Source organism: Lepeophtheirus salmonis, chromosome 6 (genome assembly GCF_016086655.4).
Source record: "Lepeophtheirus salmonis chromosome 6, UVic_Lsal_1.4, whole genome shotgun sequence".
NCBI classification, from domain to species: Eukaryota; Metazoa; Arthropoda; class Copepoda; order Siphonostomatoida; family Caligidae; genus Lepeophtheirus; species Lepeophtheirus salmonis.
The window spans coordinates 19904443-19912405 of NC_052136.2; positions in this window are offsets into that span (position 1 = coordinate 19904443).

The window sequence follows — 7963 nt, forward strand, 5'->3', positions numbered from 1 at the left end:
TGTTGTATAATAATAAAATTGCCAAAATTAAAATTATCGATTAATTTGTCTTTTGTCAAAGCAGACAAACGCAAAAAAGAAAAAATAATTAAATATAAAGTTTATTCAACCAAGATGTATAAATGATTTCTATTTAATATGTATAAAGACAAAAATATTTATTTATTCAATTTCTTTATTAACAGTGAGCTTCTCCTCATTTTAGATTAAAATAGAATATTTTCACAAAAATATGACATTGGAAGAAGGTTTTTTTTGTTTTTTTCAATTTTTATATATATTTGTGTATTTTTCAATTCAATGCTAAAATATATACATAGGTACATAATTATACCTTTCAAGGGCATTCAAAGTATTTTATATTACTTGTAGCCCATTACAGACGATAGGTTAATTAATTTACCACTACATATAAGTATAATTTTTTCAATCAATATCCAACGTTTCAACTGACTTATCGTTCGGATTACTTCAAAAAAATATTATGTATAACAAAGACGTACCCGTATTGTATATTTTATTTGGGATTCATTCATTAATGCTTTAAATAACCCCAGAATTTAGTCAAACTTGTCGATAAACAACATAATAATTTGTACTTTTTCAACCATAATGAAGATATATACCAAAATAAACTTACTAATCCTCTTCCTAATTCCTTTTTTTATTCGTATTTAATATATGTGCGTTCACCCTTTTTCCGTGAGTACAATAATTCATTTTTTTGATTTTTAATTTTTTTGGTGTATTTTCGAATCGAAACTCATACCTTTAAAAACATTGAAAATCAACTTATTGACAAAAAAACAAACTTGCCCTCCATAACATAGAAATCTGGTCTAATCAGAATGGAACATAGTCCTAGATACGTACCTTATAATTCTGAACAACTTTTATTTATTTCTAACGTCTGTATCTTTCTCTGTTTTTGAAAGAAATACCATGGTTATGTTTTTTTTTATTAGCGGAATAACATACGTATATAACTATAATATGATATTAGTTATAGATAAAGAAGATTATAAATTACTTACTGGGTCACCTTATTACTCAAGAGGCTAGCCTGAAACGAGTTTTTAAGTTATGGATTCGAGGAAAATGTGAAAACGTCAAAAATAAGGGCTACATTTCAATAGAAAATATTGTTGTGATCTTGATGCTGCCCAGGATAAAATTTTTAATCATTTCCATTTATTTTATTTTTTATTTATCCTTGAAATTTGCTGAATAAAGTATTTAAACTCTAGCCAGTTGTGTAAACATAATGATTTATAAGAATATATTGTTTTCATAGGAAAAATCTTACTGTTAACGAAACTTTATACCAGTATAATGAAAGATATTCTGACTAAATGACGATAAAAGACACTTGAGTAATATATTCCATATCCCCCATGTATTAATAATTTTATTAAAAGCAAAAAAATAATAGGCCAAATTACTTAGACAGCTACAATTTCAAAAATATTTGATATTCTGAAGCATGAGTTCCTTAAATAATTACCCTTTCCTTAGTCCTTAAAATAAAAACCCTGGTGATAAAAAAAAACTGAAACCTACCCCTTTGGCAACTATGAAAATATATGTCTACAAGAATTTCTTAGAAATTTGGTTGATTTTACTGTTTTCTACCATCATATTTTAAATCAAATCTAGATTAAAATGAAATATTTAGGGGGAAAAAAATGAATTCGAAAATTTCACAAACACCTAACTTACATAAAATATAGTTATTACATACACGACTATTTCATAGTCCAAATATTTACAAGTGGTGTGTTGTGAGACATTTTATACAAAAAAAGGAATATACGCAGTAATATATATTTTATAAAAGTAATTATACTTTTCTTGAAACTTGTTCATGTAATCACAAAATGAACCTATCTAGTTATGATTATATTATTTTTCAAGCTTGAATTCAATAATTAAATAAAAAATATGTCTTTAAACAATAAATACAAAAACTGAAAGGAAAAGAAGGTGTGCAAGAGACTATACAATGTGGGGTATGTTAGTTTCTACTTAATTGATAAGTACTTAATTGGAAATATGAGTAGATCGTAGTAAATTTGTGAATTTATCCCATATTAATAGCTGTACTGTATAATAAAGTTATTAGACAAGTGAAATTTGATTACGGCTTTATCCCTATGGAAATAAATCGTCATTTTAATTTTAGGCGTTTTTTTTAAATTCTAAAAATATTAAATAAGAAAATATACACACTAAGAAAATGAAGCACTAAATTTTTTATACTTCGCCTTGTAACCACTACGGCATCCTCAAACGAAAGAATTCAACATGGAAGGAACTGGTCAACAAAATTTAATTTTTTTTTCTTGCATGGACTTTGACAACAGATTCTTATAGGGTTTGGGCTGCTGATTCCGAATATACACTTAAATTTGCCAAATCACATCAAGTTTTTGTAATATCTGATATTTAATATTTGTGAATGTTTACATAAAAAGCCTATTATGATACCACGTGTTCCTGGTATGTATGTATCTTTCTCTCTCTTTGACTCCAGTACTGAACGTGTTTTAATATATATCTCGATGTGTGCCAGCTCTTCCTTTAGCAATCAATATATCCTTTATTTAATCCAATCTATACCTGTAAAACTCTCATTGGATATTATTTCTTGTGTTGCTCTTATTTGGATTTAGTAAACGTTGGAGATTATATATTAAATATTTTTTTAAATCAACATCATAGCTGTTTACAAAATCCGAACACATCTGTATAAGTGTATAAGCTAGTCATATCTACATCCTCACGGAGAAGAAAGTACTGTAGCGACCCACATATATTCTGCTATATCTATGAATGCTTCACTTTATCACTTCAAAGACGGAACATAACTCACTTCGTTAAGAGTGTGTACCTTGCTTATTTTAAAGTACCGCTTGGAGACCAAAAAAAAAAATGGGCACCTCACATAGTATGCACGACTTGTCTCGAAACTCTGAGACCTTGGTCTCAAGGAAAAAATTCTAAGCTCAAATTTGGTGTGCCGATGATTTGGAGAGAACCAAAAAACCACCTAGACGACTTCTGCCTTGTAAAGGCTAAAGGATTCAATAAAAAGAACATACAGAAGATACAGATGCAAATTACACCCCATTAGGTTCATTGTTTGGTCAACCTTTTCTGTATAGTCAACCTGAATTGAATGACCTGATTCGAGATTTGAATTTACCTAAACAACTGCTGAGTTGTTGGCTTCCAGACTGCAAGAGTGAAACATGCTTGCTCAGGGCACAAGTGTCACATTTTATCGTAACAGAGATGCAGAACTGAGGAAGATCTTTGATTCCGACAATCACTTTGTATACTGCAGTGACATTGAAGGGCTTCTTGTGGCTATGGGATTATCTGCGTATCATTCAAGTGAGTGGAGACTCTTTATTGATAGCTCAAAAAGAAGTTTAAAGTGTGTTTTACTTCACAATGGTAACATATGGATGTATCCCAATTGGAAACTCAGTCTCCATGAAAGGGGAGTATGGAAACATCAAAATAGTACATGCACAATCGAAATACCTCGATCACCAGTGGTTAATCTGTATGGATTTAAAAATGGTCAACTACCTTTTGAGTCAACAAGGAGGTTAGACAAAATACCCTTGTTTCCTTTGCTACTGGGACAGTAGAGCTGACAAGGAGCACTGGGTTAGAATGGAATGAACATCAAGCCATACGTTGGTATCTGGAGAGAAGAATGTCATTAATGAACCTCACGTTGATCGAAAAAAAGATCATCCTTCCACCTTTGTACATCAAACTCGGTATTATGAAGCAGTTTGTAAAAGCTCTTGATCATAATGGTGATTGTTTTCCATACATATTTTCAACCTTTCCGAGTCTTAGTGATGCGAAGAAAAAGGCAGGGATATTCGGCAGACCCCAAATCAGAACATTACTCAGGGACATACATTTCATTGAGAGGATGGCCGCTGTCGAATCTTGAGCGTGGACTGCATTTACGAATGTGGTGAAGGGTTTTCTTGGGAACAAGAAAAACGACAATTACCAAGAGATTGTGGATGAACTTCTCCTTAGTCTACGAGAGCTCGGGTGCAGAATGAGCATCAAACTTCACTACTTACATGGTCACCTGGACACGTTTCCAGACAACTTTGGGGATGTTAGCGACGAACAAGGTGAGAGGTCCCACCAAGACATTAAAGTCATGTAAGACCGATATCAAGGTCGTTGGGACTCGCATATGATGGCTGATTACCGCTGGAGTTTGATGAGGGATCATTCATATGCTCTACATAAGAAGGCGTCATCAAATAGAAAGTTTCCCCCAAAAATGAACTAATATGTTTGTCTACAAACAAAAATACACTGTTCCTGCATCTACTAGTTTGATATAACATTCTATGTTTGTAATAATATTGAATTTTGTCAAATATGTGTTAGTACTTTCATGTTTTGTATTTCTTTTAGTTTTGTATGTTTAAACAAAATTAAATTGTTTTGTCTAATCGTATTAAAAAAGTTTTTAATACATTCTTCACAATATGATTTTTAGAGAAAAAAAAATTATGGATAAGTAATTCAGAAAATGACCCACTAACTTTTGAAATATATAAAAAGAAATTAATATTTTCAAATATAAATCTACTTTAGTTATGAAATCACTTACAACTTATCCCTTAGTCACGTACGACTTCACTTAATAATTATATAGATGGTAGGGCAGCAAAACGTGCACTCAAGAGATTGATTTAGAAATACATCAATAATTTTCAATAATGGCAAAAAACTAATGTTAATAAAACATGTAGAATAAGTTTTTACAAAACTTTTTTCAATCAATATGGGCACCCTCATTATCAATGAGGGTTTTATACGTCGCCTGAAGACCATACATGAGTTGATAAAAAAACTCCTCTGAAAAGCTGTCCCATGCATCCACTATGGAGGACTTCACTGAGTCCACAATTTGGTATGAGGTCCTTTTGGTTACCTCTCCAAAGTGCTCCATATAGAAAAGTCTACCAAAGTCTTCGAGCCATGTTATCTGCACATAACTTTTGGCACTTCGCGTTCGTGTGAGAGGGGTGCCGTCCTAAGTCTACAAATAGTTACCCTCAGTTTTTTCTCGGCCATGGCAAAATGGCGTATCTAAGCACCTTATATTAGGCCCATGGGCCAATTTTCTATCCAGCCTTGAAAAATAACAGATGTATCTTCTTTCAATCTTTCCCCACAACACCAAGGAACATTGTGTAGGCCGGATATGGTATGGTAAACCTTTCGAGCCTCTTCTTTTATTTCCACAACCCAGTGGGCATTCTAGCAGATGTGGAATTGATCAACTATAAAAATATTGTTGTCCAAGAAATTTTCTCAATTAACCCATTTGCCTTGTTCCATGTGAGAATTTTTTACACATTTCGAGCCTCCTGGCTTTCATACCCTCTGTTCGAAGGTGACTTGGGTTCCTTGTGAAAGAAACTAATTATGAATTGTGCTTTATAGCCCTCCTGGTAGTCCTCCAGGAGATACAAAGAAGTTGTTGGCGATGAGATTCATCGATTTAGTGGGATCTTTCTTTATAATTCTTCTCCAAACTTGACAAGAACTTCGTATTCCTCTTTAAATTATGCCCTCCACTTCCTGACATCTTAGAGAGGTTTTCTTCCTTTTTTTTTTTTTTTCATCCTGGTCAACATAAAAATCAGGCTCCAAGAACACTTAACAATGTCCGTAATCTTGACAGGTTTTTATATGCTCCGTTTATTTTTCGAAAGCAAATTCCAGAAATATAGAAGCTACTAGATTATAGCCAAAGAAAAGTAATTAAGCATTATATGATAATGTGACATGTCAAAATATAAGCAGCTTTATAATTTTTGTGTGTTTGTGAAAACCAGGCTGAGGAGTCGGTAAATAAAATGCAACAATACAAACAACATCTACCTACAATGTTACTCTTGACTATGATGACATTGAATATTCTCTATGCTCTCTCTTTGGATATGCTCTACCCAACATGTTAGTTTATAATTTAGAGATGTTTGGGAATTGTGATTTTATAGACTATATAGCGTGTTCGAAATTTGTGAAGTAAACTTATAAAAGAGTTTACTTTCAAGTTTCATAAATTGATAGTACTTAATACCTATAATTTATAACCGTTTAGGAAAAAACTTGACGAACACTCAACGTAAGCTTGAGATTATAAATAAATTTTATTTAAATAAATAATAGTAACTTTTGTAGTCCATCAAAAAAGGCACCACTTAGCAGCCCTCGTGAAAACCTATCAAGTTGCTAAACTGAACGATTAAATTATTCTCTTACAATAGTATGGTATACTTGAATACTGTACAATTTATTATGATAATTAAATTTAAAATTACTTAACTACTCTCTAGTGCAGTGGTTCTCAACCTTTTCATCAATGCAGATCTCTTAGTTTTTTTGTTTTTTTTTGGAAAGAGAGGGTAATAAATTTTTCTAAATTTGTTGGATGATTTCTTTTTTTTAAAGATTATTTATCGGTCTGATCACTCATAGCTGTTGAAGTAAAACAGTGAACATGGATGATAAGAAAGATAAATTAAAATAATTTTGCTTACAGTAAAAATGATACACTATGTATGACGAGTTTTTTTCCCACTAGAAGCCTTGGGTTTCAATAGGAAAGTAGATTTGAAGGAGTATTGCTATGCTAAGGTATTTTGAGACAACCCAAGATTAATGTATACCATTTTCAATTTATAAATACTTTTAATCTAAAAACCGAACTAACAGAAAAGAGCTGAAGATAGAATACATATTATTTTTGTTTATCCAAAACAAGTCTGTGAAGGATGAAGTAGACAATTTAAAAAAAATATAAATTACAAGCTGCCCTCCAGATTTATTTGCTTAGAAGTTTGATGTAATCGAAATTCAATATTCCTGAGTAAAAAGGAAAAGTATAATTTCACTTCAAAAAACGCAATTTCTAACACAAATATTTTTATATGAAAATCTTCATCAAATAACTTAGATCCTTTGTTATTATATATTTAAAAAACCTGATTTAACAATATGTTGCATGTATAAGAGTCCATAATGGCTTATAATAAACCCAATGATTGATTATTATCATCTAAAAATAATCAAAAAAACAAAAATATTTTTTTCTTAATTTTCAATTTCATCCGTCTGCTTTCATTTTGACATATCACGTATATCTTGATTCAAATTAGATGGAAAGACCAGGAACAATATAGACAGGCCGGTTTTAAAGAGTGAGACATTGAATATATCATACTCAAATGAAAATGACAAAAAAAGTATCTGGATTTTTAGTAGAGCGTGTTGATAAACCTCCCTGTTCTACTAAATAAAATACCTCATACAATGTCTATGCGAAATAATTAAACTATGATTAAAGTTTCACTAAATTCATTTTCTGAATTAATTTTCTATTAAAAAAATGCTTAATCTCTTCCCCGTTTTTATTTTATTATTATTTCTCTTCTTGTATATATGTATATTCCCTATGCATAAAAAGAGTGGTAGGGAATGTGTTTTTTAATTTATGTATGTATTTACATACATAAAATACACATAGCCACAAACATACCAGTAATTTAAATATTTACATTTTCCATCATTAAATAATCGTACATAAAATAGAAAAAAAGAGTAACATGGAGGAAAAATAGCTTGGCCTTTCTATCGTTGAACATGAAAAATGTTATGGGATATAAAGTTTTGTCCTAAAGCCAGTGGCTATCAAATGAGGAAAAACTACATAAAAATTGCAAATTTAGAATATAATAGTTTTCTAAAAGGAAGTCAATTATTTTCCAAAAGATGGTTTTAGTAACGAGTACCTGGCGTTACATCGGTTTACGGTAGATGGTGTTAGAAAGATTAGATTTTGTATCAAAAAAGTGTTTCCACAGTTTTGTGATTGTTTGAGCACACGTCAAAAAAAACTAAA